Raw genomic sequence first — 24254 nt, 5'->3', positions numbered from 1 at the left:
ATTGCTGTAAATAGTTTTGTAAATAGAATTGTAAAATACACGATATTAACTTAAGTCTTATTTATTGTAAATGTTGTTGTACATAAAATTGTATATATTTTAACCTCTGTAGAAACAACTATGTAAATATATTATTGTAGCTTTAGACTTGGGCTCGGCGCTTCCCACGGGAACATGTAGTGTCTTTACAGTCTAAGTGCCTATTGGACGTTACACATTGTCAAATGTCAAACCGTTTTCTGTAAAAAAAATACACAATGAAGAGCTTAATAAAAGTGTCCACCGTTTTATTTATTGTGTATATTTTGTTTTGTAGCCCCCCTTAGCTGAGCCAAAATCCCCTTTCCAGGTCTTACATTCATAGATTGACATAGATTTATTGATTGATATCATGTATTCGTAGGATATTGTAGTTGTTAGAATAAAGTTGTTCTTTCCAGATAAAAATGTTTCTTTGATGATAAAATGGCGTGTGGTACCTCAAGAGGAATAGGGGTCTGATTATGGCTGAAGGACCTTATAGGGTAGCATAAAAAAATTGTTTCGATCAGAATTCAGCTTCCGATAAACGACTCTAAAGACTTTTAAGTGCCGATATGAAGTGTCACTCTAATCTCTGACGTGATTAAATAATATACACTTAAATATGAAATATCAAATGATACTGGATGAAAAAATCATGATGGCTGAAATAGAGAGAACTATTCAAATATTCAAAACATTGAAAATATTGCGAGTCCAAAGATTTGTTGCAAGTCTTAGCAAAACTGATAGATTTTAGAATCAGATATGAAATAAATGTTAGGATTCTCTCACCCCCACGCATGCAGTTAGCCGTCTTGAAGCACTTGACTCCAGCGACTCCAGAACCCGTACAGCAAAGAACAATTCCTGGTCATTTCACCGGACGCTGGTTTATCTCGTCAAGGATCGAATGCTACTTCAACTAGCCAATCTAAGTGTCCCTATCTAGGTCCCCTAACTAAAATTACAATCTAAAATTTAAGCAATGAAACGAACCTTTCTCATCTCAGAGAATCAAGCAAAGAGGCATGTACTGGCTTACAAGCAGTGTCAATTACCTAAGTTTTATCACAAAAGTACTGCATCAAGCGTGTTCATGCAGCCAGCAAAATACAAACAGCGTAATGATTGAAGTCATAATGTCTGTAAGACACTCGAGAACCTTCTCAAATTAATTGCCCAAAGGTATCGAGAGCATCGTGGACTCGCAACGCAGAATCACCCTTAGACTGAACTATCTGCGTGCCTTACACTTTTCCGTATCTTTTTTCCCACCAGTCATGTTGTCAAGGAAGCATTGGTTACGATATGGTTTCTTGCTTATTTTTAACAGAAGATTTCCTTTATTCTGATTTGATTTCAATCTTGTATGAGAAGAAGTTGATTTAGATATGATCTCCTTTTTCTAAAGATTATTTTTTATCTGTATAGACTTCCTTATGGCTGGAGTGACTGTTTTCTTCATCGGTTGCTATCGACAATCGATATCGATCAAATTGTTAATTAAGCAAATTGTTCATGGATTCTATGAATATTTCGTTAACAGTGCACCTTACCTTGCTCAGAAAATAACAGCTAACACCAACTGATCATTCAAATACCACTTGAAGGGAAATTACATGGATTAAGTGCTCTTGTCACCTGACTGCCAACAAGACTGAAATCACGAAGGAATTAGTAATAACGACTGCGATCTATAACAAAGAATTTGCCAGTGATTAGCCATCTGATTGAAGAATATTCTCATCTGCGTCTACACTTTTAAGGCGGCAAACGACTATCATAAGTCATCACACCAACTATCAAAATTAAAAGATTAATAATAAATAGTAATAATAAAATAATAAATGAACACAAAAATATCCCAGTAATTGAAAATAAACATATAAATAATGATAACTCCAATAATAGTGAAAATAATAGTACAAGACAAGTGGTCAAAATCTTAGGTACCCGCATAGAATGGGGACCGACGCCCAGTCTTGTTGCCTAGAGAACAGAGACCCTTTAACGATGGTCTAAGAGCGCCAAACTTGGCGCCTCAACTTAGCTAAGAGTGGCCAATAGTTTCCCACCAAAGGTTTCGAAAATGGTCAAAATCTTAGGTACCTGCATAGAATGGGGACCGACGCCCAGTCTTGTTGCCTAGAGAACAGAGACCCTTTAACGATAGTCTAAGAGCGCCAAACTCGGCGCCTCAACTTAGCTAAGAGTGGCCAATAGTTTCCCACCAAAGGTTTTGAAAATGGTCAAAATTTTAGGTACCTGCATAGAATGGGGACCGACGCCCAGTCTTGTTGCCTAGAGAACAGAGACCCTTTAACGATAGTCTAAGAGCGCCAAACTTCGCGCCTCAACTTAGCTAAGAGTGGCCAATAGTTTCCCACCAAAAGTTTTGAAAATGGTCAAAATCTTAGGTACCCGCATAGAATGGGGACCGACGCCCAGTCTTGTTGCCTAGAGAACAGAGACCCTTTAACGATAGTCTAAGAGCGCCAAACTTCGCGCCTCAACTTAGCTAAGAGTGGCCAATAGTTTCCCACCAAAAGTTTTGAAAATGGTCAAAATCTTAGGTACCCGCATAGAATGGGGACCGACGCCCAGTCTTGTTGCCTAGAGAACAGAGACCCTTTAACGATAGTCTAAGAGCGCCAAACTTCGCGCCTCAACTAAGCTAAGAGTGGCCAATAGTTTCCCACCAAAAGTTTTGAAAATGGTCAAAATCTTAGGTACCCGCATAGAATGGGGACCGACGCCCAGTCTTGTTGCCTAGAGAACAGTGACCCTTTAACGATGGTCTGAGAGCGCCAAACTTGGCGCCTCAACTTAGCTAAGAGTGGCCAATAGTTTCCCACCAAAGGTTTTGAAAATGGTCAAAATCTTAGGTACCTGCATAGAATGGGGACCGACGCCCAGTGTTGTTGCCTAGAGAACAGAGACCCTTTAACGATGGTCTGAGAGCGCCAAACTTGGCGCCTCAACTTAGCTAAGAGTGGCCAATAGTTTCCCACCAAAGGTTTTGAAAATGGTCAAAATCTTAGGTACCCGCATAGAATGGGGACCGACGCCCAGTCTTGTTGCCTAGAGAACAGAGACCCTTTAACCATAGTCTAAGAGCGCCAAACTCGGCGCCTCAACTTAGCTAAGAGTGGCCAATAGTTTCCCACCAAAGGTTTTGAAAATGGTCAAAATTTTAGGTACCTGCATAGAATGGGGACCGACGCCCAGTCTTGTTGCCTAGAGAACAGAGACCCTTTAACCATAGTCTAAGAGCGCCAAACTCGGCGCCTCAACTTAGCTAAGAGTGGCCAATAGTTTCCCACCAAAAGTTTTGAAAATGGTCAAAATCTTAGGTACCCGCATAGAATGGGGACCGACGCCCAGTCTTGTTGCCTAGAGAACAGAGACCCTTTAACGATGGTCTGAGAGCGCCAAACTTGGCGCCTCAATTTAGCTAAGAGTGGCCAATAGTTTCCCACCAAAGGTTTTGAAAATGGTCAAAATTTTAGGTACCTGCATAGAATGGGGACCGACGCCCAGTCTTGTTGCCTAGAGAACAGTGACCCTTTAACGATCGTCTAAGAGCGCCAAACTCGGCGCCTCAACTTAGCTAAGAGTGGCCAATAGTTTCCCACCAAAAGTTTTGAAAATGGTCAAAATCTTAGGTACCCGCATAGAATGGGGACCGACGCGCAGTGTTGTTGCCTAGAGAACAGAGACCCTTTAACGATGGTCTGAGAGCGCCAAACTTGGCGCCTCAACTTAGCTAAGAGTGGCCAATAGTTTCCCACCAAAGGTTTTGAAAATGGTCAAAATTTTAGGTACCTGCATAGAATGGGGACCGACGCCCAGTCTTGTTGCCTAGAGAACAGAGACCCTTTAACCATAGTCTAAGAGCGCCAAACTCGGCGCCTCAACTTAGCTCAGAGTGGCCAATAGTTTCCCACCAAAGGTTTTGAAAATGGTCAAAATTTTAGGTACCTGCATAGAATGGGGACCGACGCCCAGTCTTGTTGCCTAGAGAACAGAGACCCTTTAACGATAGTCTAAGAGCGCCAAACTCGGCGCCTCAACTTAGCTAAGAGTGGCCAATAGTTTCCCACCAAAAGTTTTGAAAATGGTCAAAATCTTAGGTACCCGCATAGAATGGGGACCGACGCCCAGTCTTGTTGCCTAGAAAACAGAGACCCTTTAACGATAGTCTAAGAGCATCAAACTTGGCGCCTCAACTTAGCTAAGAGTGGCCAATAGTTTCCCACCAAAGGTTTTGAAAATGATCAAAATTTTAGGTACCTGCATAGAATGGGGACCGACGCCCAGTGTTGTTGCCTAGAGAACAGTGACCCTTTAACGATCGTCTAAGAGCGCCAAACTCGGCGCCTCAACTTAGCTAAGAGTGGCCAATAGTTTCCCACGAAAAGTTTTGAAAATGGTCAAAATCTTAGGTCCCTGCAGCTAACACCAGCTGATCATTCAAATACCACTTGAAGGGAAACTACATGGATTTAGTGCTCTTGTCACCTGACTGCCAACAAGACTGAAATCACGAAGGAATTAGAAATAACGACTGCGATCGAAAACAAACAATTTCCCAGTGATTAGCCATCTGATCGAAGAATATTCTCATCTGCGTCTACACTTTTAAGTCGGCAAACGACTATCATAAGTCATCACACCAACTATCAAAATTAAAAAATAAATAATAAATAGTAATAATATGAAATATCAAATGATACTGGCTGAAATAGAGAGAACTATTCAAATATTCAAAACATTGAAAATATTGCGAGTCCAAAGATTTGTTGCAAGTCTTAGCAAAACTGATAGATTTTAGAATCAGATATGAAATAAATGTTAGGATTCTCTCACCCCATGCATGATGTTAGCCGTCTCCAAGCACTTGACTCCAGCGACTCCAGAACCCGTACAGCAAAGAACAATTCCTGGTCATTTCACCGGACGCTGGTTTATCTCGTCAAGGATCGAATGCTACTTCAACTAGCCAATCTAAGTGTCACGTGGTTTTCTGCGAAAAAAACAAAACAAAACAAAAAAAGAAAGAAAGAACCAACCAAAACATACTAAGGAAATGAAAACAACACTCACTCAACCCCTCCCTGCCCCCTCCCCCCCCCCCTGCCAAAACCTAGAGTCAGACTGGAGAAGACATGTATGTAAGTTGTCCGGTTCGTGCGTGCTGGAATACACCCCAGCTGCCCGTAACCAGTAGTCAACTTATTCCCATGAGATGAACACAACACTCAGTAAGTATGTTACCTACACAGATACTACATAATTTAGTTGGTAAAGCAGCTTGATACGGGTTAACTGGCAAGGCATTAAGTGCCGATATGAAGTGTCACTCTTTAATCTCTGAGGTGATTAAATAATATACACTTAAATATGAAATATCAAATGATACTGGCTGAAATAGAGAGAACTATTCAAATATTCAAAACATTGAAAATATTGCGAGTCCAAAGATTTGTTGCAAGTCTTAGCAAAACTGATAGATTTTAGAATCAGATATGAAATAAATGTTAGGATTCTCTCACCCCACGCATGATGTTAGCCGTCTCCAAGCACTTGACTCCAGCGACTCCAGAACCCGTACAGCAAAGAACAATTCCTGGTCATTTCACCGGACGCTGGTTTATCTCGTCAAGGATCGAATGCTACTTCAACTAGCCAATCTAAGTGTCACGTGGTTTTCTGCGAAAAAAAAACAAAACAAAACAAAAAAAGAAAGAAAGAACCAACCAAAACATACTAAGGAAATGAAAACAACACTCACTCAACCCCTCCCTGCCCCCTCCCCCCCCCCTGCCAAAACCTAGAGTCAGACTGGAGAAGACATGTATGTAAGTTGTCCGGTTCGTGCGTGCTGGAATACACCCCAGCTGCCCGTAACCAGTAGTCAACTTATTCCCATGAGATGAACACAACACTCAGTAAGTATGTTACCTACACAGATACTACATAATTTAGTTGGTAAAGCAGCTTGATACGGGTTAACTGGCAAGGCATTAAGTGCCGATATGAAGTGTCACTCTTTAATCTCTGAGGTGATTAAATAATATACACTTAAATATGAAATATCAAATGATACTGGCTGAAATAGAGAGAACTATTCAAATATTCAAAACATTGAAAATATTGCGAGTCCAAAGATTTGTTGCAAGTCTTAGCAAAACTGATAGATTTTAGAATCAGATATGAAATAAATGTTAGGATTCTCTCACCCCACGCATGATGTTAGCCGTCTCCAAGCACTTGACTCCAGCGACTCCAGAACCCGTACAGCAAAGAACAATTCCTGGTCATTTCACCGGACGCTGGTTTATCTCGTCAAGGATCGAATGCTACTTCAACTAGCCAATCTAAGTGTCACGTGGTTTTCTGCGAAAAAAAAACAAAACAAAACAAAAAAAGAAAGAAAGAACCAACCAAAACATACTAAGGAAATGAAAACAACACTCACTCAACCCCTCCCTGCCCCCTCCCCCCCCCCTGCCAAAACCTAGAGTCAGACTGGAGAAGACATGTATGTAAGTTGTCCGGTTCGTGCGTGCTGGAATACACCCCAGCTGCCCGTAACCAGTAGTCAACTTATTCCCATGAGATGAACACAACACTCAGTAAGTATGTTACCTACACAGATACTACATAATTTAGTTGGTAAAGCAGCTTGATACGGGTTAACTGGCAAGGCATTAAGTGCCGATATGAAGTGTCACTCTTTAATCTCTGAGGTGATTAAATAATATACACTTAAATATGAAATATCAAATGATACTGGCTGAAATAGAGAGAACTATTCAAATATTCAAAACATTGAAAATATTGCGAGTCCAAAGATTTGTTGCAAGTCTTAGCAAAACTGATAGATTTTAGAATCAGATATGAAATAAATGTTAGGATTCTCTCACCCCACGCATGATGTTAGCCGTCTCCAAGCACTTGACTCCAGCGACTCCAGAACCCGTACAGCAAAGAACAATTCCTGGTCATTTCACCGGACGCTGGTTTATCTCGTCAAGGATCGAATGCTACTTCAACTAGCCAATCTAAGTGTCACGTGGTTTTCTGCGAAAAAAAAACAAAACAAAACAAAAAAAGAAAGAAAGAACCAACCAAAACATACTAAGGAAATGAAAACAACACTCACTCAACCCCTCCCTGCCCCCTCCCCCCCCCCTGCCAAAACCTAGAGTCAGACTGGAGAAGACATGTATGTAAGTTGTCCGGTTCGTGCGTGCTGGAATACACCCCAGCTGCCCGTAACCAGTAGTCAACTTATTCCCATGAGATGAACACAACACTCAGTAAGTATGTTACCTACACAGATACTACATAATTTAGTTGGTAAAGCAGCTTGATACGGGTTAACTGGCAAGGCATTAAGTGCCGATATGAAGTGTCACTCTTTAATCTCTGAGGTGATTAAATAATATACACTTAAATATGAAATATCAAATGATACTGGCTGAAATAGAGAGAACTATTCAAATATTCAAAACATTGAAAATATTGCGAGTCCAAAGATTTGTTGCAAGTCTTAGCAAAACTGATAGATTTTAGAATCAGATATGAAATAAATGTTAGGATTCTCTCACCCCACGCATGATGTTAGCCGTCTCCAAGCACTTGACTCCAGCGACTCCAGAACCCGTACAGCAAAGAACAATTCCTGGTCATTTCACCGGACGCTGGTTTATCTCGTCAAGGATCGAATGCTACTTCAACTAGCCAATCTAAGTGTCACGTGGTTTTCTGCGAAAAAAAAACAAAACAAAACAAAAAAAGAAAGAAAGAACCAACCAAAACATACTAAGGAAATGAAAACAACACTCACTCAACCCCTCCCTGCCCCCTCCCCCCCCCCTGCCAAAACCTAGAGTCAGACTGGAGAAGACATGTATGTAAGTTGTCCGGTTCGTGCGTGCTGGAATACACCCCAGCTGCCCGTAACCAGTAGTCAACTTATTCCCATGAGATGAACACAACACTCAGTAAGTATGTTACCTACACAGATACTACATAATTTAGTTGGTAAAGCAGCTTGATACGGGTTAACTGGCAAGGCATTAAGTGCCGATATGAAGTGTCACTCTTTAATCTCTGAGGTGATTAAATAATATACACTTAAATATGAAATATCAAATGATACTGGCTGAAATAGAGAGAACTATTCAAATATTCAAAACATTGAAAATATTGCGAGTCCAAAGATTTGTTGCAAGTCTTAGCAAAACTGATAGATTTTAGAATCAGATATGAAATAAATGTTAGGATTCTCTCACCCCACGCATGATGTTAGCCGTCTCCAAGCACTTGACTCCAGGGACTCCAGAACCCGTACAGCAAAGAACAATTCCTGGTCATTTCACCGGACGCTGGTTTATCTCGTCAAGGATCGAATGCTACTTCAACTAGCCAATCTAAGTGTCACGTGGTTTTCTGCGAAAAAAAAACAAAACAAAACAAAAAAAGAAAGAAAGAACCAACCAAAACATACTAAGGAAATGAAAACAACACTCACTCAACCCCTCCCTGCCCCCTCCCCCCCCCCCTGCCAAAACCTAGAGTCAGACTGGAGAAGACATGTATGTAAGTTGTCCGGTTCGTGCGTGCTGGAATACACCCCAGCTGCCCGTAACCAGTAGTCAACTTATTCCCATGAGATGAACACAACACTCAGTAAGTATGTTACCTACACAGATACTACATAATTTAGTTGGTAAAGCAGCTTGATACGGGTTAACTGGCAAGGCATTAAGTGCCGATATGAAGTGTCACTCTTTAATCTCTGAGGTGATTAAATAATATACACTTAAATATGAAATATCAAATGATACTGGCTGAAATAGAGAGAACTATTCAAATATTCAAAACATTGAAAATATTGCGAGTCCAAAGATTTGTTGCAAGTCTTAGCAAAACTGATAGATTTTAGAATCAGATATGAAATAAATGTTAGGATTCTCTCACCCCACGCATGATGTTAGCCGTCTCCAAGCACTTGACTCCAGCGACTCCAGAACCCGTACAGCAAAGAACAATTCCTGGTCATTTCACCGGACGCTGGTTTATCTCGTCAAGGATCGAATGCTACTTCAACTAGCCAATCTAAGTGTCACGTGGTTTTCTGCGAAAAAAAAACAAAACAAAACAAAAAAAGAAAGAAAGAACCAACCAAAACATACTAAGGAAATGAAAACAACACTCACTCAACCCCTCCCTGCCCCCTCCCCCCCCCCTGCCAAAACCTAGAGTCAGACTGGAGAAGACATGTATGTAAGTTGTCCGGTTCGTGCGTGCTGGAATACACCCCAGCTGCCCGTAACCAGTAGTCAACTTATTCCCATGAGATGAACACAACACTCAGTAAGTATGTTACCTACACAGATACTACATAATTTAGTTGGTAAAGCAGCTTGATACGGGTTAACTGGCAAGGCATTAAGTGCCGATATGAAGTGTCACTCTTTAATCTCTGAGGTGATTAAATAATATACACTTAAATATGAAATATCAAATGATACTGGCTGAAATAGAGAGAACTATTCAAATATTCAAAACATTGAAAATATTGCGAGTCCAAAGATTTGTTGCAAGTCTTAGCAAAACTGATAGATTTTAGAATCAGATATGAAATAAATGTTAGGATTCTCTCACCCCACGCATGATGTTAGCCGTCTCCAAGCACTTGACTCCAGCGACTCCAGAACCCGTACAGCAAAGAACAATTCCTGGTCATTTCACCGGACGCTGGTTTATCTCGTCAAGGATCGAATGCTACTTCAACTAGCCAATCTAAGTGTCACGTGGTTTTCTGCGAAAAAAAAACAAAACAAAACAAAAAAAGAAAGAAAGAACCAACCAAAACATACTAAGGAAATGAAAACAACACTCACTCAACCCCTCCCTGCCCCCTCCCCCCCCCCTGCCAAAACCTAGAGTCAGACTGGAGAAGACATGTATGTAAGTTGTCCGGTTCGTGCGTGCTGGAATACACCCCAGCTGCCCGTAACCAGTAGTCAACTTATTCCCATGAGATGAACACAACACTCAGTAAGTATGTTACCTACACAGATACTACATAATTTAGTTGGTAAAGCAGCTTGATACGGGTTAACTGGCAAGGCATTAAGTGCCGATATGAAGTGTCACTCTTTAATCTCTGAGGTGATTAAATAATATACACTTAAATATGAAATATCAAATGATACTGGCTGAAATAGAGAGAACTATTCAAATATTCAAAACATTGAAAATATTGCGAGTCCAAAGATTTGTTGCAAGTCTTAGCAAAACTGATAGATTTTAGAATCAGATATGAAATAAATGTTAGGATTCTCTCACCCCACGCATGATGTTAGCCGTCTCCAAGCACTTGACTCCAGCGACTCCAGAACCCGTACAGCAAAGAACAATTCCTGGTCATTTCACCGGACGCTGGTTTATCTCGTCAAGGATCGAATGCTACTTCAACTAGCCAATCTAAGTGTCACGTGGTTTTCTGCGAAAAAAAAACAAAACAAAACAAAAAAAGAAAGAAAGAACCAACCAAAACATACTAAGGAAATGAAAACAACACTCACTCAACCCCTCCCTGCCCCCTCCCCCCCCCCTGCCAAAACCTAGAGTCAGACTGGAGAAGACATGTATGTAAGTTGTCCGGTTCGTGCGTGCTGGAATACACCCCAGCTGCCCGTAACCAGTAGTCAACTTATTCCCATGAGATGAACACAACACTCAGTAAGTATGTTACCTACACAGATACTACATAATTTAGTTGGTAAAGCAGCTTGATACGGGTTAACTGGCAAGGCATTAAGTGCCGATATGAAGTGTCACTCTTTAATCTCTGAGGTGATTAAATAATATACACTTAAATATGAAATATCAAATGATACTGGCTGAAATAGAGAGAACTATTCAAATATTCAAAACATTGAAAATATTGCGAGTCCAAAGATTTGTTGCAAGTCTTAGCAAAACTGATAGATTTTAGAATCAGATATGAAATAAATGTTAGGATTCTCTCACCCCACGCATGATGTTAGCCGTCTCCAAGCACTTGACTCCAGCGACTCCAGAACCCGTACAGCAAAGAACAATTCCTGGTCATTTCACCGGACGCTGGTTTATCTCGTCAAGGATCGAATGCTACTTCAACTAGCCAATCTAAGTGTCACGTGGTTTTCTGCGAAAAAAAAACAAAACAAAACAAAAAAAGAAAGAAAGAACCAACCAAAACATACTAAGGAAATGAAAACAACACTCACTCAACCCCTCCCTGCCCCCTCCCCCCCCCCCCTGCCAAAACCTAGAGTCAGACTGGAGAAGACATGTATGTAAGTTGTCCGGTTCGTGCGTGCTGGAATACACCCCAGCTGCCCGTAACCAGTAGTCAACTTATTCCCATGAGATGAACACAACACTCAGTAAGTATGTTACCTACACAGATACTACATAATTTAGTTGGTAAAGCAGCTTGATACGGGTTAACTGGCAAGGCATTAAGTGCCGATATGAAGTGTCACTCTTTAATCTCTGAGGTGATTAAATAATATACACTTAAATATGAAATATCAAATGATACTGGCTGAAATAGAGAGAACTATTCAAATATTCAAAACATTGAAAATATTGCGAGTCCAAAGATTTGTTGCAAGTCTTAGCAAAACTGATAGATTTTAGAATCAGATATGAAATAAATGTTAGGATTCTCTCACCCCACGCATGATGTTAGCCGTCTCCAAGCACTTGACTCCAGCGACTCCAGAACCCGTACAGCAAAGAACAATTCCTGGTCATTTCACCGGACGCTGGTTTATCTCGTCAAGGATCGAATGCTACTTCAACTAGCCAATCTAAGTGTCACGTGGTTTTCTGCGAAAAAAAAACAAAACAAAACAAAAAAAGAAAGAAAGAACCAACCAAAACATACTAAGGAAATGAAAACAACACTCACTCAACCCCTCCCTGCCCCCTCCCCCCCCCCTGCCAAAACCTAGAGTCAGACTGGAGAAGACATGTATGTAAGTTGTCCGGTTCGTGCGTGCTGGAATACACCCCAGCTGCCCGTAACCAGTAGTCAACTTATTCCCATGAGATGAACACAACACTCAGTAAGTATGTTACCTACACAGATACTACATAATTTAGTTGGTAAAGCAGCTTGATACGGGTTAACTGGCAAGGCATTAAGTGCCGATATGAAGTGTCACTCTTTAATCTCTGAGGTGATTAAATAATATACACTTAAATATGAAATATCAAATGATACTGGCTGAAATAGAGAGAACTATTCAAATATTCAAAACATTGAAAATATTGCGAGTCCAAAGATTTGTTGCAAGTCTTAGCAAAACTGATAGATTTTAGAATCAGATATGAAATAAATGTTAGGATTCTCTCACCCCACGCATGATGTTAGCCGTCTCCAAGCACTTGACTCCAGCGACTCCAGAACCCGTACAGCAAAGAACAATTCCTGGTCATTTCACCGGACGCTGGTTTATCTCGTCAAGGATCGAATGCTACTTCAACTAGCCAATCTAAGTGTCACGTGGTTTTCTGCGAAAAAAAAACAAAACAAAACAAAAAAAGAAAGAAAGAACCAACCAAAACATACTAAGGAAATGAAAACAACACTCACTCAACCCCTCCCTGCCCCCTCCCCCCCCCCCCTGCCAAAACCTAGAGTCAGACTGGAGAAGACATGTATGTAAGTTGTCCGGTTCGTGCGTGCTGGAATACACCCCAGCTGCCCGTAACCAGTAGTCAACTTATTCCCATGAGATGAACACAACACTCAGTAAGTATGTTACCTACACAGATACTACATAATTTAGTTGGTAAAGCAGCTTGATACGGGTTAACTGGCAAGGCATTAAGTGCCGATATGAAGTGTCACTCTTTAATCTCTGAGGTGATTAAATAATATACACTTAAATATGAAATATCAAATGATACTGGCTGAAATAGAGAGAACTATTCAAATATTCAAAACATTGAAAATATTGCGAGTCCAAAGATTTGTTGCAAGTCTTAGCAAAACTGATAGATTTTAGAATCAGATATGAAATAAATGTTAGGATTCTCTCACCCCACGCATGATGTTAGCCGTCTCCAAGCACTTGACTCCAGCGACTCCAGAACCCGTACAGCAAAGAACAATTCCTGGTCATTTCACCGGACGCTGGTTTATCTCGTCAAGGATCGAATGCTACTTCAACTAGCCAATCTAAGTGTCACGTGGTTTTCTGCGAAAAAAAAACAAAACAAAACAAAAAAAGAAAGAAAGAACCAACCAAAACATACTAAGGAAATGAAAACAACACTCACTCAACCCCTCCCTGCCCCCTCCCCCCCCCCCTGCCAAAACCTAGAGTCAGACTGGAGAAGACATGTATGTAAGTTGTCCGGTTCGTGCGTGCTGGAATACACCCCAGCTGCCCGTAACCAGTAGTCAACTTATTCCCATGAGATGAACACAACACTCAGTAAGTATGTTACCTACACAGATACTACATAATTTAGTTGGTAAAGCAGCTTGATACGGGTTAACTGGCAAGGCATTAAGTGCCGATATGAAGTGTCACTCTTTAATCTCTGAGGTGATTAAATAATATACACTTAAATATGAAATATCAAATGATACTGGCTGAAATAGAGAGAACTATTCAAATATTCAAAACATTGAAAATATTGCGAGTCCAAAGATTTGTTGCAAGTCTTAGCAAAACTGATAGATTTTAGAATCAGATATGAAATAAATGTTAGGATTCTCTCACCCCACGCATGATGTTAGCCGTCTCCAAGCACTTGACTCCAGCGACTCCAGAACCCGTACAGCAAAGAACAATTCCTGGTCATTTCACCGGACGCTGGTTTATCTCGTCAAGGATCGAATGCTACTTCAACTAGCCAATCTAAGTGTCACGTGGTTTTCTGCGAAAAAAAAACAAAACAAAACAAAAAAAGAAAGAAAGAACCAACCAAAACATACTAAGGAAATGAAAACAACACTCACTCAACCCCTCCCTGCCCCCTCCCCCCCCCCCTGCCAAAACCTAGAGTCAGACTGGAGAAGACATGTATGTAAGTTGTCCGGTTCGTGCGTGCTGGAATACACCCCAGCTGCCCGTAACCAGTAGTCAACTTATTCCCATGAGATGAACACAACACTCAGTAAGTATGTTACCTACACAGATACTACATAATTTAGTTGGTAAAGCAGCTTGATACGGGTTAACTGGCAAGGCATTAAGTGCCGATATGAAGTGTCACTCTTTAATCTCTGAGGTGATTAAATAATATACACTTAAATATGAAATATCAAATGATACTGGCTGAAATAGAGAGAACTATTCAAATATTCAAAACATTGAAAATATTGCGAGTCCAAAGATTTGTTGCAAGTCTTAGCAAAACTGATAGATTTTAGAATCAGATATGAAATAAATGTTAGGATTCTCTCACCCCACGCATGATGTTAGCCGTCTCCAAGCACTTGACTCCAGCGACTCCAGAACCCGTACAGCAAAGAACAATTCCTGGTCATTTCACCGGACGCTGGTTTATCTCGTCAAGGATCGAATGCTACTTCAACTAGCCAATCTAAGTGTCACGTGGTTTTCTGCGAAAAAAAAACAAAACAAAACAAAAAAAGAAAGAAAGAACCAACCAAAACATACTAAGGAAATGAAAACAACACTCACTCAACCCCTCCCTGCCCCCTCCCCCCCCCCCTGCCAAAACCTAGAGTCAGACTGGAGAAGACATGTATGTAAGTTGTCCGGTTCGTGCGTGCTGGAATACACCCCAGCTGCCCGTAACCAGTAGTCAACTTATTCCCATGAGATGAACACAACACTCAGTAAGTATGTTACCTACACAGATACTACATAATTTAGTTGGTAAAGCAGCTTGATACGGGTTAACTGGCAAGGCATTAAGTGCCGATATGAAGTGTCACTCTTTAATCTCTGAGGTGATTAAATAATATACACTTAAATATGAAATATCAAATGATACTGGCTGAAATAGAGAGAACTATTCAAATATTCAAAACATTGAAAATATTGCGAGTCCAAAGATTTGTTGCAAGTCTTAGCAAAACTGATAGATTTTAGAATCAGATATGAAATAAATGTTAGGATTCTCTCACCCCACGCATGATGTTAGCCGTCTCCAAGCACTTGACTCCAGCGACTCCAGAACCCGTACAGCAAAGAACAATTCCTGGTCATTTCACCGGACGCTGGTTTATCTCGTCAAGGATCGAATGCTACTTCAACTAGCCAATCTAAGTGTCACGTGGTTTTCTGCGAAAAAAAAACAAAACAAAACAAAAAAAGAAAGAAAGAACCAACCAAAACATACTAAGGAAATGAAAACAACACTCACTCAACCCCTCCCTGCCCCCTCCCCCCCCCCCCCTGCCAAAACCTAGAGTCAGACTGGAGAAGACATGTATGTAAGTTGTCCGGTTCGTGCGTGCTGGAATACACCCCAGCTGCCCGTAACCAGTAGTCAACTTATTCCCATGAGATGAACACAACACTCAGTAAGTATGTTACCTACACAGATACTACATAATTTAGTTGGTAAAGCAGCTTGATACGGGTTAACTGGCAAGGCATTAAGTGCCGATATGAAGTGTCACTCTTTAATCTCTGAGGTGATTAAATAATATACACTTAAATATGAAATATCAAATGATACTGGCTGAAATAGAGAGAACTATTCAAATATTCAAAACATTGAAAATATTGCGAGTCCAAAGATTTGTTGCAAGTCTTAGCAAAACTGATAGATTTTAGAATCAGATATGAAATAAATGTTAGGATTCTCTCACCCCACGCATGATGTTAGCCGTCTCCAAGCACTTGACTCCAGCGACTCCAGAACCCGTACAGCAAAGAACAATTCCTGGTCATTTCACCGGACGCTGGTTTATCTCGTCAAGGATCGAATGCTACTTCAACTAGCCAATCTAAGTGTCACGTGGTTTTCTGCGAAAAAAAAACAAAACAAAACAAAAAAAGAAAGAAAGAACCAACCAAAACATACTAAGGAAATGAAAACAACACTCACTCAACCCCTCCCTGCCCCCTCCCCCCCCCCCTGCCAAAACCTAGAGTCAGACTGGAGAAGACATGTATGTAAGTTGTCCGGTTCGTGCGTGCTGGAATACACCCCAGCTGCCCGTAACCAGTAGTCAACTTATTCCCATGAGATGAACACAACACTCAGTAAGTATGTTACCTACACAGATACTACATAATTTAGTTGGTAAAGCAGCTTGATACGGGTTAACTGGCAAGGCATTAAGTGCCGATATGAAGTGTCACTCTTTAATCTCTGAGGTGATTAAATAATATACACTTAAATATGAAATATCAAATGATACTGGCTGAAATAGAGAGAACTATTCAAATATTCAAAACATTGAAAATATTGCGAGTCCAAAGATTTGTTGCAAGTCTTAGCAAAACTGATAGATTTTAGAATCAGATATGAAATAAATGTTAGGATTCTCTCACCCCACGCATGATGTTAGCCGTCTCCAAGCACTTGACTCCAGCGACTCCAGAACCCGTACAGCAAAGAACAATTCCTGGTCATTTCACCGGACGCTGGTTTATCTCGTCAAGGATCGAATGCTACTTCAACTAGCCAATCTAAGTGTCACGTGGTTTTCTGCGAAAAAAAAACAAAACAAAACAAAAAAAGAAAGAAAGAACCAACCAAAACATACTAAGGAAATGAAAACAACACTCACTCAACCCCTCCCTGCCCCCTCCCCCCCCCCCCTGCCAAAACCTAGAGTCAGACTGGAGAAGACATGTATGTAAGTTGTCCGGTTCGTGCGTGCTGGAATACACCCCAGCTGCCCGTAACCAGTAGTCAACTTATTCCCATGAGATGAACACAACACTCAGTAAGTATGTTACCTACACAGATACTACATAATTTAGTTGGTAAAGCAGCTTGATACGGGTTAACTGGCAAGGCATTAAGTGCCGATATGAAGTGTCACTCTTTAATCTCTGAGGTGATTAAATAATATACACTTAAATATGAAATATCAAATGATACTGGCTGAAATAGAGAGAACTATTCAAATATTCAAAACATTGAAAATATTGCGAGTCCAAAGATTTGTTGCAAGTCTTAGCAAAACTGATAGATTTTAGAATCAGATATGAAATAAATGTTAGGATTCTCTCACCCCACGCATGATGTTAGCCGTCTCCAAGCACTTGACTCCAGCGACTCCAGAACCCGTACAGCAAAGAACAATTCCTGGTCATTTCACCGGACGCTGGTTTATCTCGTCAAGGATCGAATGCTACTTCAACTAGCCAATCTAAGTGTCACGTGGTTTTCTGCGAAAAAAAAACAAAACAAAACAAAAAAAGAAAGAAAGAACCAACCAAAACATACTAAGGAAATGAAAACAACACTCACTCAACCCCTCCCTGCCCCCTCCCCCCCCCCCTGCCAAAACCTAGAGTCAGACTGGAGAAGACATGTATGTAAGTTGTCCGGTTCGTGCGTGCTGGAATACACCCCAGCTGCCCGTAACCAGTAGTCAACTTATTCCCATGAGATGAACACAACACTCAGTAAGTATGTTACCTACACAGATACTACATAATTTAGTTGGTAAAGCAGCTTGATACGGGTTAACTGGCAAGGCATTAAGTGCCGATATGAAGTGTCACTCTTTAATCTCTGAGGTGATTAAATAATATACACTTAAATATGAAATATCAAATGATACTGGCTGAAATAGAGAGAACTATTCAAATATTCAAAACATTGAAAATATTGCGAGTCCAAAGATTTGTTGCAAGTCTTAGCAAAACTGATAGATTTTAGAATCAGATATGAAATAAATGTTAGGATTCTCTCACCCCACGCATGATGTTAGCCGTCTCCAAGCACTTGACTCCAGCGACTCCAGAACCCGTACAGCAAAGAACAATTCCTGGTCATTTCACCGGACGCTGGTTTATCTCGTCAAGGATCGAATGCTACTTCAACTAGCCAATCTAAGTGTCACGTGGTTTTCTGCGAAAAAAAAACAAAACAAAACAAAAAAAGAAAGAAAGAACCAACCAAAACATACTAAGGAAATGAAAACAACACTCACTCAACCCCTCCCTGCCCCCTCCCCCCCCCCCCTGCCAAAACCTAGAGTCAGACTGGAGAAGACATGTATGTAAGTTGTCCGGTTCGTGCGTGCTGGAATACACCCCAGCTGCCCGTAACCAGTAGTCAACTTATTCCCATGAGATGAACACAACACTCAGTAAGTATGTTACCTACACAGATACTACATAATTTAGTTGGTAAAGCAGCTTGATACGGGTTAACTGGCAAGGCATTAAGTGCCGATATGAAGTGTCACTCTTTAATCTCTGAGGTGATTAAATAATATACACTTAAATATGAAATATCAAATGATACTGACTGAAATAGAGAGAACTATTCAAATATTCAAAACATTGAAAATATTGCGAGTCCAAAGATTTGTTGCAAGTCTTAGCAAAACTGATAGATTTTAGAATCAGATATGAAATAAATGTTAGGATTCTCTCACCCCACGCATGATGTTAGCCGTCTCCAAGCACTTGACTCCAGCGACTCCAGAACCCGTACAGCAAAGAACAATTCCTGGTCATTTCACCGGACGCTGGTTTATCTCGTCAAGGATCGAATGCTACTTCAACTAGCCAATCTAAGTGTCACGTGGTTTTCTGCGAAAAAAAAACAAAACAAAACAAAAAAAGAAAGAAAGAACCAACCAAAACATACTAAGGAAATGAAAACAACACTCACTCAACCCCTCCCTGCCCCCTCCCCCCCCCCCTGCCAAAACCTAGAGTCAGACTGGAGAAGACATGTATGTAAGTTGTCCGGTTCGTGCGTGCTGGAATACACCCCAGCTGCCCGTAACCAGTAGTCAACTTATTCCCATGAGATGAACACAACACTCAGTAAGTATGTTACCTACACAGATACTACATAATTTAGTTGGTAAAGCAGCTTGATACGGGTTAACTGGCAAGGCATTAAGTGCCGATATGAAGTGTCACTCTTTAATCTCTGAGGTGATTAAATAATATACACTTAAATATGAAATATCAAATGATACTGGCTGAAATAGAGAGAACTATTCAAATATTCAAAACATTGAAAATATTGCGAGTCCAAAGATTTGTTGCAAGTCTTAGCAAAACTGATAGATTTTAGAATCAGATATGAAATAAATGTTAGGATTCTCTCACCCCACGCATGATGTTAGCCGTCTCCAAGCACTTGACTCCAGCGACTCCAGAACCCGTACAGCAAAGAACAATTCCTGGTCATTTCACCGGACGCTGGTTTATCTCGTCAAGGATCGAATGCTACTTCAACTAGCCAATCTAAGTGTCACGTGGTTTTCTGCGAAAAAAAAACAAAACAAAACAAAAAAAGAAAGAAAGAACCAACCAAAACATACTAAGGAAATGAAAACAACACTCACTCAACCCCTCCCTGCCCCCTCCCCCCCCCCCTGCCAAAACCTAGAGTCAGACTGGAGAAGACATGTATGTAAGTTGTCCGGTTCGTGCGTGCTGGAATACACCCCAGCTGCCCGTAACCAGTAGTCAACTTATTCCCATGAGATGAACACAACACTCAGTAAGTATGTTACCTACACAGATACTACATAATTTAGTTGGTAAAGCAGCTTGATACGGGTTAACTGGCAAGGCATTAAGTGCCGATATGAAGTGTCACTCTTTAATCTCTGAGGTGATTAAATAATATACACTTAAATATGAAATATCAAATGATACTGACTGAAATAGAGAGAACTATTCAAATATTCAAAACATTGAAAATATTGCGAGTCCAAAGATTTGTTGCAAGTCTTAGCAAAACTGATAGATTTTAGAATCAGATATGAAATAAATGTTAGGATTCTCTCACCCCACGCATGATGTTAGCCGTCTCCAAGCACTTGACTCCAGCGACTCCAGAACCCGTACAGCAAAGAACAATTCCTGGTCATTTCACCGGACGCTGGTTTATCTCGTCAAGGATCGAATGCTACTTCAACTAGCCAATCTAAGTGTCACGTGGTTTTCTGCGAAAAAAAAACAAAACAAAACAAAAAAAGAAAGAAAGAACCAACCAAAACATACTAAGGAAATGAAAACAACACTCACTCAACCCCTCCCTGCCCCCTCCCCCCCCCCTGCCAAAACCTAGAGTCAGACTGGAGAAGACATGTATGTAAGTTGTCCGGTTCGTGCGTGCTGGAATACACCCCAGCTGCCCGTAACCAGTAGTCAACTTATTCCCATGAGATGAACACAACACTCAGTAAGTATGTTACCTACACAGATACTACATAATTTAGTTGGTAAAGCAGCTTGATACGGGTTAACTGGCAAGGCATTAAGTGCCGATATGAAGTGTCACTCTTTAATCTCTGAGGTGATTAAATAATATACACTTAAATATGAAATATCAAATGATACTGGCTGAAATAGAGAGAACTATTCAAATATTCAAAACATTGAAAATATTGCGAGTCCAAAGATTTGTTGCAAGTCTTAGCAAAACTGATAGATTTTAGAATCAGATATGAAATAAATGTTAGGATTCTCTCACCCCACGCATGATGTTAGCCGTCTCCAAGCACTTGACTCCAGCGACTCCAGAACCCGTACAGCAAAGAACAATTCCTGGTCATTTCACCGGACGCTGGTTTATCTCGTCAAGGATCGAATGCTACTTCAACTAGCCAATCTAAGTGTCACGTGGTTTTCTGCGAAAAAAAAACAAAACAAAACAAAAAAAGAAAGAAAGAACCAACCAAAACATACTAAGGAAATGAAAACAACACTCACTCAACCCCTCCCTGCCCCCTCCCCCCCCCCCTGCCAAAACCTAGAGTCAGACTGGAGAAGACATGTATGTAAGTTGTCCGGTTCGTGCGTGCTGGAATACACCCCAGCTGCCCGTAACCAGTAGTCAACTTATTCCCATGAGATGAACACAACACTCAGTAAGTATGTTACCTACACAGATACTACATAATTTAGTTGGTAAAGCAGCTTGATACGGGTTAACTGGCAAGGCATTAAGTGCCGATATGAAGTGTCACTCTTTAATCTCTGAGGTGATTAAATAATATACACTTAAATATGAAATATCAAATGATACTGGCTGAAATAGAGAGAACTATTCAAATATTCAAAACATTGAAAATATTGCGAGTCCAAAGATTTGTTGCAAGTCTTAGCAAAACTGATAGATTTTAGAATCAGATATGAAATAAATGTTAGGATTCTCTCACCCCACGCATGATGTTAGCCGTCTCCAAGCACTTGACTCCAGCGACTCCAGAACCCGTACAGCAAAGAACAATTCCTGGTCATTTCACCGGACGCTGGTTTATCTCGTCAAGGATCGAATGCTACTTCAACTAGCCAATCTAAGTGTCACGTGGTTTTCTGCGAAAAAAAAACAAAACAAAACAAAAAAAGAAAGAAAGAACCAACCAAAACATACTAAGGAAATGAAAACAACACTCACTCAACCCCTCCCTGCCCCCTCCCCCCCCCCTGCCAAAACCTAGAGTCAGACTGGAGAAGACATGTATGTAAGTTGTCCGGTTCGTGCGTGCTGGAATACACCCCAGCTGCCCGTAACCAGTAGTCAACTTATTCCCATGAGATGAACACAACACTCAGTAAGTATGTTACCTACACAGATACTACATAATTTAGTTGGTAAAGCAGCTTGATACGGGTTAACTGGCAAGGCATTAAGTGCCGATATGAAGTGTCACTCTTTAATCTCTGAGGTGATTAAATAATATACACTTAAATATGAAATATCAAATGATACTGGCTGAAATAGAGAGAACTATTCAAATATTCAAAACATTGAAAATATTGCGAGTCCAAAGATTTGTTGCGAGTCTTAGCAAAACTGATAGATTTTAGAATCAGATATGAAATAAATGTTAGGATTCTCTCACCCCACGCATGATGTTAGCCGTCTCCAAGCACTTGACTCCAGCGACTCCAGAACCCGTACAGCAAAGAACAATTCCTGGTCATTTCTGGCGTTTGATTCCATATTGATTTCCTGGGATTATTGTCATGTCAGAGGAAGGAGTGGAAACTAGGTTCCAGGCGTGGCGGAGTGTTCTCTTTGTATTGTGAGCCATTTTGAGAGCGAAGTGGTAAATTTGAAATTCTAAACAAACTTGTTTCTCGTGAGGATGGTAAGTAATGTCGTGTTGTGTTTTTAGTTTGCTTAATTACATGAAAAGTGCTGGAGCTTGTGCATGCTTCTTGTTTCGGCGGAGAGATAGCCAACGCGAATTTTTCGATAGACCGTATGGAAGCAAATGTCATCATGATATCATCGTAATATTCAATCAAGTAAAAATCTCCTCTTTGCCCATCGATCTAGTGTAAAGTCATGACAATATTATTAGAATGAATAATCCAGAATGTCTTCTTTTGCCTGGGATAAAGTGATAAATCATGCTACAATACAATGCTGTCCCTTACTGACAACAAATAAAAGCTGACCACAAGCAAACAGCAGCGAAACAAACCGATTTTGATATTATTATATTCAGTGTCTGTTTTGTTATTTTCGGGACGATTTCATAGCGAATAATTTGATGTAATAGTCCCACGTGGTAATGATATTTCGATATGTGAGAGGTACATTGTGATTCAAATAATTTCTCGACATTATCATTTTACTATCACCAAAATATCAATTAAATATCAAAATGTCAGTTACCAAACTAATGATATTCTATCAGGATCTATGGATCCAGAGCATTTCCTGTATCAGCTCCAGAACTTTGGGAACAAGCTACCCAGTGATATACGTTCATGCCATAATTCAAGTCTATTTAAACCTATACACCAGACGTATCTTTATAAAAAATGTTATTTTAGCTTGTAGAAAGAGTTTTTAAAGGGCTATTTTTATGTCTTTTGTTATTATTATTATTGTTATTATTACTATTATTATTATTATAATTATTATTATTATTATTATTAATAATGGTAATAGGACTGGATGGAGTCCAATTTGGTCTGTAATCACACAAGTGATTAACAAAATCGGACGACTGCGAAGAGGGTGTCCGATTTGTTATTCACGAGTGTGATCACAGACTGAATTGGACGACACGATGTCCCGTTACCAATTAATCATAACAATTACAATTTCGCACAAAAGCAAAAATTCATTTGAAAAAAGAGCATTTAATAGTCATTTTAAATATCATAATTAAAAATATGGAGAATAGCTTGCAAAGTGGCTGTTAAGTTTCTTTCAAAACAGTCACCAGAGACTAAACCTCCACAATTTTACAAAGTCAGTCTCTTGAATTGGTTACCATAGTAATTACAATCAATGTTGTGGTTGGTGGATTTAGTGGAGAGGACTTAACATGATTGGCTCATGTAACTCTCCGATTACAGGTGTCCGATTACAGCCAACTGCCCGATTACACTGTCCGATTACAGCTTTGCAGATTAATTAGAGCAAAATACAGCAGTTTATGCACCAATCACATTTGAGGAAATTGTAATTGTTATGATTATTATTTCTTTTTGCTGGTCAATTACGTCCAAATTCTTGGTGGTTTGAAATTTTCCATTTCAGGAATTTTTGAGATAGGAACATTTTGTAGGGTTGTTCCTAATGTTCTGTTGTAACAGAACGTGTTCTTGGATATCATTTGATGCTTTCTGGAAATTTCTATGGCTTGAAAATTTGGCAAGGGATTTTTGGGGGGTCAAAATTTTGGTTCATGGGATTTTGGGGGTTTTGTTTGAGGCCCTAGGGATTTTGGGTGGTTCATCATTTGATTGTCCCTGTCAATTGAAATCCAGAGTACCCCCAGCTCGGGGAGTATGAGGCTTCATTGAATGAAATTTAATTCCATTTCATTTCCTTCCACTTGCAGTAGCTGTATTTGGCAGAGAGGACCCATGCCTTCTACTGGGACTCAAATGCACCAATGAATGAATGTGTGCCTAGACCCAAATCCGGAGAATAAAAAAAGTTTTTTGATTAGTTTTCCTGTTCTTCACATTGGTTTGTCTTTTGTTGATTTCTTTCCCCTTATCTCTAATACATATTGACTATTAGTTACATTATCATTAAAGTAT

At 40.2% G+C, this 24254-nt stretch overlaps 2 long non-coding RNA genes across 2 annotated transcripts; one reads left to right on the top strand and one right to left on the bottom strand.

The window, feature by feature from the left end:
• Positions 1-45: 45 nt before the first annotated feature.
• Positions 46-5922, bottom strand: LOC149114579 (uncharacterized). The gene is made up of 2 exons (XR_016205829.1): positions 5580-5922; positions 46-239 (listed from the first exon to the last, which is right to left on the bottom strand). It is a non-coding gene; the product is annotated as an uncharacterized LOC149114579 (long non-coding RNA).
• Positions 5923-22132: 16210 nt separating this feature from the next.
• Positions 22133-24159, top strand: LOC149114578 (uncharacterized). The gene is made up of 2 exons (XR_016205830.1): positions 22133-22336; positions 24050-24159. It is a non-coding gene; the product is annotated as an uncharacterized LOC149114578 (long non-coding RNA).
• Positions 24160-24254: the final 95 nt, after the last annotated feature.

Source organism: Orbicella faveolata, unplaced genomic scaffold (genome assembly GCF_042242905.1).
Source record: "Orbicella faveolata isolate gen_17 unplaced genomic scaffold, um_ofav_v1 contig_13, whole genome shotgun sequence".
In the NCBI taxonomy this organism is placed as follows: Eukaryota; Metazoa; Cnidaria; class Anthozoa; order Scleractinia; family Merulinidae; genus Orbicella; species Orbicella faveolata.
Note: the sequence above shows the minus strand (reverse complement) of the source record. Positions and strands in the feature narration are given on the sequence as shown.